Source organism: Calidris pugnax, unplaced genomic scaffold, assembly GCF_001431845.1.
Source record: "Calidris pugnax isolate Ruff unplaced genomic scaffold, ASM143184v1 scaffold211, whole genome shotgun sequence".
Lineage (NCBI taxonomy): Eukaryota > Metazoa > Chordata > Aves > Charadriiformes > Scolopacidae > Calidris > Calidris pugnax.
In genome coordinates this window covers 4,304,002-4,316,015 of record NW_015091083.1, presented here as the reverse complement: position 1 = coordinate 4,316,015, position 12,014 = coordinate 4,304,002, and the positions used below count along the sequence as shown (strand labels likewise).

Here is a 12,014-nt window from a genome sequence, read left to right as displayed (position 1 = left end):
GCCATCGCCCGCCCGCCCCGCCGACACCGCCCGCAGGGGCCGGGGTGGCCTCGGGTCGGGCCGGGGTGGCCTGGGGCTGAGGGGACGGGGGGAGGCGGCTCCGCGCCGCCCTGCAGCACCTGAGGGACGAGGCCTCCCCGCCATCGCCCGCCCGCCCCGCCGACACCGCCCGTCCCCCCCTTATTTTTCCCCGGTCGGGCCGGGGTGGCCTGGGGTCGGGCCCGGGCCGGAGGAAAGCTTTGCGGCTCCACGGGGCAAAGAGGGGCTGGAGCTCACCTGAAAGGGCTCTGCAGCCCCGCTGTCGTGGGTGGTGTCACGCCGGCAGGAGGTTGAAGGAAAGTCCAGCTCGGACCGTGCAGGTGATGGGCGAGTGCTTAAGAGCACAGGGATTAGTAATTAACATAATAAGGAGCAGGTGTAGCTCATCATTCACTGCGTTTGCAGGTCCTCTGCATCAAACAAGGCTGTTTGATGAGGGAAGGACCCTTAAGCGACCTCTGAGGGGAAGGACCCTTGAGCGACCTCTGAGGGGTTGAGGGATTTGGGTCTTTTTAGTCTGGAAAAGAGAAGGCTGAAGGGGGATCTAATCAATGCTTAAAGGGAGGGCGTCAAGAGGATGGGGCCAGTCTTTCTTCAGTGATGCCCAGGGATAAGACGAGGAAATGGGCACAAACTTGAATGTAAGAAGTTCCACCTAAGCATGAGGAGGAACTTCTTTACTTTGAGGGTGGCAGAGCCCTGGAATAAGCTGCCCAGGGAGGTGGTGGAGTCTCCTTCTCTGGAGACATTCAAAACCCACCTGGACAAGTTCCTGCGCAACCTGCTCTAGGTAGACCTGCTCTGGCAGGGGGGTTGGACTAAATGATCTCTAGAGGTCCTTTCCAACCCCATATCATTCTGTAAAACAAACCCTCTGAGACCCATTCCTGGCTGCTACACACTTGCTCTTCTTGCCTGGCTTGCAAATCCAGCAGCCGCCTTCTGAAATACCCAACCAGCTCCTTCTCTCACCACAGCTGAAGAGAACTGCTGCAGCTTATTCTGACTCCTTTTTACATGGCTCAGCTGTTCCAACTTTATTTTCAACTTCTCTCTCCTCCATGTTCCCAGAATTAACCATGCAACAATTCACAATAGCCATATTTTATCCCTTTTCTTATGCTTTCCCCTGTATCCCATAGATACTGTTATCACTATGTATGAAAACTCCATGAATTCATTTGTTGGATGTCTATGAAAAAACATTGACATCAACTAGAAAAGTAGGGTAATAAAAATGTAAATTCCTAGGTGTTGATGGTGTGTTGATTTTTTTTCTGTGATTTGTATTGCCCTTTTGCCACATACCTGTTGGTTTCATCTCCAAGGCTGAACCATTTGGCCATGTTTTCACTCCTTCAGCCTGCGAGAGCTGGGGGAAATACAAGTGTATGCCAAGGGCAGAAATACCTGGAGAATCAGCTTTGCTCTGGGGCTTTAAACTCTGGAAGAAAAAATAGTAGGTACTTCAGCCTGTGTGCTGTGAATTATATGCATTTTTGTCAGTATGGTGTTGCACTGTTGCAGCAGGTGGTGGTGGAAAGAATATCAGCTGTTTTAAATCAGTCTTTTACTTGAATGATGATTCGTGTACCTGCCAAAAATGCTTTTATGTCGAGGCCCATTAAGTAAAACAAGTAAATTCCAAAAGAGGCCGTGTCATTTTAAGATTTTTAAATTCAGTTGTGTAAATAATGGAATTGTGTCTTTGTAGCCTCTATCTAAAGTTTTGAAAGGGTATTGCATTGCTGTGTGAAGCCATAAAGTAACTTCAAAGCAATGTTAATCTTTTATCATCCACATAAATTTTACATGCACTGGGTAGACATCTCTACAGGGTGAATCCAGACTGGTCAGTTGCTGCAACGATTCTATTCATTAGAATAACAAAATAATTAATGCTTTGAAACCACAATGACTTCTCTACTTGTTTAATTCTATGGAGCATGAGGATCGTAGAGAAACAGAGCTGGAAAGGATCTCAGGAAATAATCTAGTCCAGGCAGCTGCTTAAATACAACTAGTTACACCAGTGACCCTCCAAACAGGAGTTTTACCTTAACCCAATCTCTTCTTGGAAGTGTCGAATGAGGAAAGCTCCATCCCCTGCCAGGCAATGCGTAGCTTAATTCCTCTGGCTGTGTCCACCAGGGAGAGAGATTATTTTCTTTGGAGACAACCACTTGCCTTCTGAGAACTGCAGTTGGGTGCTGTGTGTGTCTTGTCCCAGTCTTACGGTGTCTTGTGCATCCCCTGAAAATGCTCAAGGAGGATTGCTAATGGTAACAACATGATTCAGTCAGGTTTACAGGTATTTTACTGTGATGTTCAGCAAGTTCAGCCAACTAATAGTCTCCAAGAGGTTCCTGGCTGAACTTCTCTTTCTCACTGGTGAAAATACAAGGCACTTACTCATAGTTCACCTTTTAGTGAGCGATGGTACATCATCACTTTGGCTTTCTTGGCATCAAATTTCATTAATTTTTGTCTTTTCACTGAGAAAGAGAACAGCACTTTCATTAGGCTATTCATATAGTGCTGGCCGCTACACACTTCTATCTGCGGTGTCTCAAAAATTGATTTTCTCCTATTTGTCTCATGTAGTTGCTCACTTCAGGAATACCCTGCAGACCAATTATTGGGGGAAAAATAAATGTGAATTGCTCATGTTTCAAAAAATCTTTATTTCCACACTGACTTCTGGAATAAACCTTTCTCTGTAAAAAATTGGATTTAGCGGCATCATTGTTCAATACTGGTGACAGTGAACTCAGCTGTTTTCTGTTCCTATGACACAAAAATACATAGCTTCATTCCATCTTTCTTTATGAGGTTTAAGTAATATGGCAAATTGCTGACTGTTGTCTGTGCGTATAAATTCCTACTAGTCTAGAGAAAGAAGTGTTCATTACATACAATGGCAGTGGAAAGTAGTACCCATCATTATATTTTGAAGATGCGATATATTTATCAGTAGTACAGAAAGTGGTTATATCTCGTAAGCAATCTGGAAGTTTGATTTAAGGGGTAGATGGTAAAGGAATAATGAATTAAAGGGCTATTGCATATACCAGCTGTCCTGCTTGTGTGATCTAACCATGAGCATCCGTAGAATCCACTACTGGATTCCTTTAGATGCCAACAAATATTACTTCCTATTCTTATCTCAGTGGAGAATTTGGCTGAGTTATCCTGAGGTCAAAACCAGTCTTTATAGAAATATTGAGAGAGAAATTGCCTGTTTACCTGGCAGAGCTTTGTAACCTGCTTCCCTGCTTGGAGAAGTGTGAGGTTCATTGCAACAGCATCTGTATTGCAAGAGACATCCAAAACATTATCGAATTTTGTTCTAGAAAGATCTTTTTAATCACTGCAATGTCCTCAGTCTCCAGGCTATTAATTTACCATTTGCATTTCTTAAGCTTGACAAAGGGAAAAAAAACACTCTTCAGTTTTCACTTCTGCTTTCTCTCTAGTTCACTGCCTTGTTTGTGGAACACCATGGTTTTATACTATTTAAGCTGCAAATAATTTATGAGGAAAACCAATTATTTATTTTTATTTTACTATCTAAGCTTTTATTACAGCACTACAAAATACTAAGCTTTGTTTCCCCTTCTTCCCTCAAAATGCATTTTGGATGTAAATTGCTTTATATAGCTCTGTGACTATTCTGTAAAATGAGTATTTTAGACCCACTTCTGTCTTGCAGTGGTGATGATGCAGAGTTTGACTTGAGATCTACTATCTGCCTTGCCAGCCTTATGGTATGGCTTTCTCATCAAGAATATCTAGACCACTTAAAAAGATTATGTCATGATTTGCTATTGCTATGGGCAGACATTGTAGCACCCAGCTAAAACTGCAAACATGGTTGTATAACATTATTCTTAAAAACAAGCTATGATAGCCTGAGATGCACTTTAATTAGCTCTAAAGCTGTTTGCTAAAAAGACCGCATTTTTCAGTACAGTGGAACACAACTCAATTAGAGAGTAGTTCGGTTTGTCAGTTTTCCTGGGGCATAGTAGGAAATCCTTTGTTGCACTGCATGTGTGCATAAGCTCTGCCTTTGCTTCACCAAACAGACCTAACAAAACATGACAATTGAATCTTGCTGCCAAAAAGGATTTTAAATGGACTTGTATCTGTACAGTCTTATTTACCATATGTTGTATTTAGATACCTTAGGCAATGCAGGACCAATTTTTAGCTTTGCATCCCTGATACCACACTTAAATCTTACATTTATTCAAAGGATGGTGACATTGGCTTCATGCTGCATTTTAACATACTTAAACGCTATTCCCTTTGAACCCCAGTTTTACCCTACTGTTCCCTCATTGCAGCAGGTTGCAGTCACACAGGGCAATTAGTTCCCTTAATGAAGAATCAGCCACAGTGACACGTGGTATTCTATCTGAAGACAGAGTGCATTATCTTTGGCAGACCCCTGCTGTCAAACGTATCATAAAGGAGGCCAAGGGTGCTGAATTTTTCAGGTAAAGCCTGGCTGGACTGAATTACCAAAAGGGGATTCATTCAGGAGCATGTTCCTTCAGTATCATTAGTACACAGATGAGCTATAATAGTGCTCAAATTGTTAACGTTTGAGGCCTTTAGCTTCATGTAGAATTTAATTCTAATGGGGAAGAATGCTTCTGAAGTTCAAGAAGCTTCTCCTTGTACTGCTGGCACTGCAGCTTTACAAGCAAACAATCCAAATCACTTTGACACAGGGGACAAATGCAGAAGGATCTGAACATAGAGACGAGAAAAAACATTGCCTTCTACTTCACCCCTAGTCTCCACCAAGGGAAGGACGGGTGCTGAGCCCTGTAGCAGTCAGCACTCTCCAGGGAGCCCCAGCCAGCTCCTTGCTGTAAATCTTAAAGAAATTGACATTTTTTTGTCTCATTTTTGTGAGCTGAAAGTGCAACTGAAGTGGCAACAAAGGCAGACTGAGAAATCTGGCTCCTGAAACGACCTTAATCTGCCTGGACTGCCCCCCTGAGCCCCACCAGTGACTCTTCCCATAGGGAGGATGGGGCTGGTGTCTGTGTTTGCAGTGGGACTCCACCGGCCATTCCCAGCCTAGAAAGAAGCTGGGAGAGAAGAGCTGGCAGCGAGATGGAAGAAGTGGGAAAGGAACCAGTAAGGGCTTGTCTCCCCTCGGTGAAGATATATCACATATATCACAGGCATCAAAACATCTCTTGCAGCCCTGGCCCTGACCCTTTATTGCTGTAACAGGTAGATTACAATAAGGGATAAACAACGTACCCTCTCTTCCTAATACAGTCCTCTAAGTTCTTTTTTGCTACAGAACCATTTGTCTTAGAGATTGCCTGCTCAGGTAATGGCTCAAGATCAGTTTATTGCATGTCAGAGAACAGAGAGATTCATGATGGATCTGGCACTTGGCACTCATTTAAGAGGCACTAATTTGAGAGGAAGGCAAAACCAGAAAATGCTGCATACTTGTACATTATTGAAAACCCAAGAGGGGAATTTTCTTGGCTTTTGGAAATATTTATTCCCTCCCCAAATTTACTTTAGCTGATACAAAGGAATGAGTAAAAGATCACAGCCATTAAGGCTAGAATTCCCAGTTCACAGGGGACTTTGCCTGCAGTAGCCTCCTCTAGTCCTAAAGGAAAAGCTGTCTCCTCCAGTTCTATCACCAAGAGTTAAATGTCTATGAAAAAGCTTCTAACAGTCTAAAACATTTCTAATGGAAATAAACACAACCTTCTTACTCCATCCAGACAGACTTTTCACCTGTCCTTAGATCAGCCAAACTGTCTGAGGTGAGCAGTGAGCTCTGCGGTGTGTCTCCTGTCACAGCACATTTGATTCCTTGACATTGACACACTCTGTACACACTTGGAAACAATATAATCAGCCATCACAATGTGAATTCAGTTCTGCGTCTGGAATATCAACATATTTTTAAGAACCATAATCCATGACATAACCACCAAGATGCTAATTAAAAGTACTGGAAAGGGGGTATATGGCCTTGAGAAGGAGAATTATATGGTCCCAGCCAGAGTTCTCAGGGGAATTAGTTTGCAAAAGGGATGACACTGTGAAACATGTATAGACTCACATTTTAGAAGATAACCAAACATCCAGAAGAAGAGAGCACTGCACAGGTCTTTGAGAAATTACCATCAGTCCTCTGCCTTGAATGGGGATCAATCGTTATTTACCAGCCCAGGTGAGCACGTTCTTTCTCCTTGCTAAAGTGGACTTCAGCTTCAAGCATGCCTGCCAGAAGAGCTGGGCTGCCACTCAAACCCCTGGTACGCCACCTTCTCTGGAAAATGGAAAACACCAACAGGCAATTTCAACCATAAATGCCACAGCTGCTGTTAATGCCATATTTTCTCCAAATACTGTAGTATATATACCTTGTCCTACTAATAGTTCCCAATACCCGTGAGTCCTGCCTGTGAAGAGCTGACTCTTTGGAGGCATATTACAAGCTCTCAAAGAGCAGGAGAGCATATTACCTTCTCATTTTCCTGATACACACTTGAAAGAGCCAGGATTCTTGATCTAGTTTCATTCTTTGTCTTATTTCACACATTAGAGAAAAAGAGATTAAATATGCAATCAGGTAGCCCTCTAAATGGGGCAGAAGGGGGAGAGAAGAAATGGTAGGGGAGTTATCTAAGTGAGGCAGAGGGTTCATAAAATAAGCACGATTTATAAAAGCACAGCACAAATGTTAATGGAGCACTCCTTCAACATGCTTTACAAATACTGTTAGGCTACAACTGGAAAAACAAACCAGAACACAGAGGTTGTGAGTGTATCTGCAACACAGGTTCTGACGTTCCCCATAAGCCATCCCTTGGTGAGCTCTCAATGGTCAAGCCTCACCAGCTCAAGAGTATCTCAAGAACAAGCCTGCAGAGGCTCCAGTGCAGAACGTGTGTGGCAGCACATCCCTTTGCTGTGCTGTATGCTGTATCGTATGTTTGTATCAGCTTGGTTCTGGCTTGGAGATCTCCATAGCAGTGTGTGATGCAGAACTGTTCCGAAATACTGACCAAAGACCACATTGTAAGCTCACAGCAGAATCCAGATCTCAGGAGTTCTTTTATCTTAGCATTGAGTCCAAATTACTTCCCTACTCTACAAAATAGTAGGGAATAGAATTATTTAATTTTGTCTAGAATATTTAGAGGCAAACACCAAATGGTAATACCCCATAGGCAGAGGGAAAAACATTGACGTAGCTCTGGCTTGCAAGAAGAAAAAGCAGGAGCTAGACCATGATAAGGTTCTGCCACAAATGGGCTACAGAAGGAGGTGGTAACTGAAGCATTTTCAAACAACCAGTAGAAGTAATTAATAGGAGAGTAAACAGTGGTAGTGGGAAAAGGGAGTGGATTTTCATTGTTTAGATATATATTGGGAAAACATTGCAGGAAGTTAATGGACCATGTTAAATACAACTTTACATTTCAAAAGTCTTTCTCAGAGCATTTGTTTCAGACTTGGGTCTGGCTAGTGGGGAAGAACTGATAGAATTAAATACAATTTGGGTGAAAGCTGTAGCTGAATGAACTGCAGAGATTGTGACATAACCACTGGGATGTCCTGATATGTAACCAAATCTTCTAAGGGGTGTAATCTTTAAAATGTTGAAGTGCTAAAGGGATCATTTAGAGTGCAAATAGAGCATATTGTCAGATACTGACCTGCCCTATCGCTGGGTTGAAGGGATAGTGTTCAATCTGTGAAGGAACAGAAAATGTAAAAATGCTGAATGAAGACCATAAACATCAGAAAAGCAGATTTCACTAAATTCTGGGATCTGTCAGATGGTTCTGCAGGAAAGGTAATCAGGAGGATTAGAGAGTGCAATTTCACTATAATAACACACAATAAAAAGCCACCCTAATGAGGAAAAGAGAAGCAGCTGTAGTAAAAAGTCATCATAATTGCATCAGGAACTGAAATTAAAAAAATAACCAAACTAAGTGTGAACACAGAAGTATAACAAAAGTACAGAAGGAACAAAATCAGAAAGGATAAATTATAAAACGTGATACATGACAAAAGTACATCAAACGACAGGACAACACAAGTACAGCAGATGATTCAGGGATAGTGTGGAAGCCACTGGGGAGCTGGGGGAGATAAGGATGGTGGCAAGAAGGCTTAATGCAGAAGGGCTGTAGCAGTTCTGGGGGTCACAGGAGACCAATAATGATGAAAATCTTTGAGGAAATTTAAAGGGAATGGATCTGTTTAGTCCAGAAAAGGGAATACCAAAATAAAACATGAGAACAATCAAAGAGTATATTAAAAAATTAAAGAAAGCAATCAATGTAATTAGAAACAAAGAAATAGATGTTCCAGTTAGGATCATCATTCTAACTGCTGAGGAAAGGCAACACTGACAAGATGCCCAAAGAGGATGTAGGATTGTTTTCTTGCAAGGTTTTTGTCAGTGAGTTGGACAAGCATTTGTTGGGGTGCTCTGTGTAAATTCGACCCTCATTTCAAAGGGTTAGGCTTTAAGTAGCCTTGCAGCCATGGTTGTCCTCATAGTTGAGACCTCAGTCTCTCCTGTGGCAGGGTGAAATTCAGCCTCTGGCCGTGGAGTAAGAAAAAAACAATTTGATGGCTTTGTGCTGGGAAATATTAGCTGGCAATGAGCCCTGCCTAATTTGATGCTTTTTTCTGCTGTTTTTACCTGAGGCAGTATGTCTCCACCTCCCTTCCTTGGGGAAATCCTGGAGCCAGTGCCAAAGCAAACTCATGACAGGGCTGCAAATGACTGTCACAGAGTCAGGACTCAAAAATGAACAGCACAGAGCTTCACACTTGCTGATTGCCTTCTGACAGGTTTGTTTTGATAAGGCTTGGGGCAGGGGAATAGGAAAAAGCTCCCTGTTCACATTATACAGAGCAGTCCTTTTGTCTCCCTTTCCCAGGAAGAGTGAGCTCATGAAATACTCAAATTGAATTTCAGTGTTTCTGTCACCTGGTAATTTTCTAATGCAGTATAAGCTAGTCCATGATATTCAGAACTGAGCTGAATTTGGGTCATCATCAGGCATTTAATTTTGCTTACCAGTGAGGCAAAGCTAATGAAGACATCTTTCCAAGCAATGTAGTGCCTGTTTAATGTGTCAGCACTTGTGAAATTGAGTTTCCCTCTTTAAAAGATGCAGGGAACTTTTAAATGCAGGGAGGTAACATAAAGAAGGAAATGTGGATGCTACCGTATTACACTTCGCTTTGACCCGTTGAAACGTTCCTATCACATTTCAAACATTCTGGTGTCATACCTTACAATCAAAGGGTATCACAAGAAGATTCATCTTGCCTCTGATCTCTGTTTGAATACTGCTGAAGTGAAGCTGATAAAGAAACTTCAAAAGGAGTGTAAATTATTTAGAGGTTCTGGGGCTTTCACATTAGAAAATACAGTTGGGAAAAATAATGAGATTTCAGTTCTCGAAACACTGAAAGACAAAAGTGCTACATCAAAGACTCAGCTTCTTTTATCTTTAGACAGTATAATACAAACAAGAATTAAAAACAAGGAGAAGACACCTAGGGGGCCAAGTTCTTTCCTGATGTCTTCCATAAACTGTCTCAAAATCATTTTCATTTCAAATATTGTGATTCATTATTTGCGCTTCTGCAGCATCTGCATAGGTTTTTTCTTCTATGTATTGTGAAACATTTCACAAAGACAGTGACACCAGAAACAGGTCTGTCACTGAAGCATCCTATGCAGTTGCTTTTGCTATGTTTAGACTAAAGAAGACAGGATCATTTCACTAACTGTTCTCGAGGGCAATGCCCAGCATCGTATTATGTGTATCACATTTACTCCTTTGAGAGATTATTCCACAAGCTAACAGTTTCCAAGAAGCTTTTCTTGACTTTGAACCTGTCAAAATACACAAAAGTTATTTTTTTTCTACACATTATCTATCTGTTTTTTCCCACAACTTCTAATAGTTTGCACCCTTCCAAAATGTAAGGCAGCCCCTCATGCCTTTGATAAAACAAAACTTTGGAGCTCTCTGAAAGAAGTCTAGGAACCCCAGTCCAGTCCTCACCAGGGAGGTTCCCACATCACGGAGAGTATCAGTACACCTGGCAGTGAGTGGTAAATGAAGTAGAAATGTCCAACTCTGACTAATCCATCCGAAGGCAAAATCTGTCTGATTTAGGAGCAGTGATTACTCTGGGTTGGTTGGCAGCTCTTTTCAGATACTGCACCTTTCCTGACTTGTCATGATGAAGGTGTTGAACAGCCTCCCTACCTCAGAGGTACGTACCTAAGGGAAAATAGCGACTAGGTCTCTTGGTGCAGAAACTTCCCAGGCCAGACTGGAGGTGCTTGACAGGAGTGAGAGGCAGGAAGAGGAATGTTCTCTGCTGTGCTGTATCTGTGGAAAGGATGTCATGGTCTAAGCCTTGTAAGGATTTTAGAAACAATCAAAAATGGTTGTAACTTTTTTTCCTGTTTAAAAATAAAATAAAAAAAGAGAAAATGTGACTATCTTGTGCACATATAACTGTGAGAAACAGTTCGTTTTATTGGAGAACCAATTACTATTCCTGACACATCAATACCTCCCACTGCATTTTACGAGACACTTTAGCGATATTATGTGTAAATAATATAAAAAAACCCGGTCACAAACCCAGACATCAATTTTTTCCTTCCTCCCACTTGCCAATGCTTATCCTGCACAGCTTCATTAACTGTAATTAAAAGACAACTAATGCACTAAAGGGAAATAATCGAGAAGTGAAGGATCCCATGATGGAATCCACAATGGGTGTAAGCGAACAGTCTCTTCCTTGTAGAAATGCAAACCTACTAACATGATCAGCAAGGATTACCTTTTGTTTGCTGCCACCAGTATTTTAGATCACAAAGCATATTGCTGACGAATGGAATGCTGACCCTAGGGCTAAAGACAGTGAAAAAAAAGTGGAAGAAATTTGGTTTTTTATGGATTCCCTTTCCTCCATTCTCTTGGATGTGAAGTAATGAATGCAAAACAAACAATACATTCCTGGTGTGCAGCAACAACAATTCTCCTCAAGACGTGACAGAACAGACAGGTGAATCTGGAAAAGCCAAATCTTTCTAAAGAAAGATTTAGCCCAAATGCAGGGCCCTGCACCTGGCTTGAGGAAACTCCCCATATCAATCCAGGCTGAGAGATGAAGGGATTGAAAGCAGCCCTGCTGAGGAGGACCTGGGGGCACTGGAGGACAAAAAACTGGACATGAACCAGCAATGTGTGCTCGCAGCCCAGAAAGCCAATCACATCCTGGGCTTCATCACAAGCAGCGTGGCCAGCAGGTCAAGGGAGGTGATCCTACCCTTCTACTCTGCTCTGATGAGATCCCACCTGCAGTACTGCATCCAGCTCTGGGGCTCCAACATAAGAAGGACACAGACTTGTTGGAACAGGTCCAGAGGAGGGTCATGAAAATGATCAGAGGGTTGGAGCACCTCTCCTTTGAGGACAGGCTGAGAGAGTTAGGGTTGTTCGGCCTGGAGAAGAGAAGGCTCCAGGGACACCTTACTGCAGCCTTCCAGTACTGAAAGGGAGCTTATAAGAAAGATGGGGACAAACTTTTTAGCAGGGCCTGTTGCAATAGGTCAAAGGGTAATAAATAGTTTTTAACTAAAAGAGGGTAGATTTAGGCTAGATATAAGGAAGCAATTTTTTGCACTGAGGGTGGTGAAACACTGGCCCAGGTTGCCCAGAGAGGTGGTAGATGCCCCATTCCTGGAAACATTCAAGGTCAGGTTGGCTGGGGCTCTGAGCAACCTGATCTAGTTGAAGATGTCTGTGCTCATTGCAGGGGAATTAGACTAGATGACCTTCAAAGATCCCTTCCAACCCAAACTATGCTATGATTCTATGATTTTAAAGGCACTGACCAAAGAGCACTGATGAAAGTTGTACCTT

At 42.4% G+C, this 12,014-nt stretch overlaps 1 long non-coding RNA gene across 1 annotated transcript; it reads right to left on the bottom strand.

The window, feature by feature from the left end:
- Positions 1-6,157: 6,157 nt before the first annotated feature.
- LOC106897103 lies at positions 6,158-10,469 on the bottom strand. The gene is made up of 3 exons (XR_001413720.1): positions 10,359-10,469; positions 7,755-7,790; positions 6,158-6,361 (listed from the first exon to the last, which is right to left on the bottom strand). It is a non-coding gene; the product is annotated as an uncharacterized LOC106897103 (long non-coding RNA).
- Positions 10,470-12,014: the final 1,545 nt, after the last annotated feature.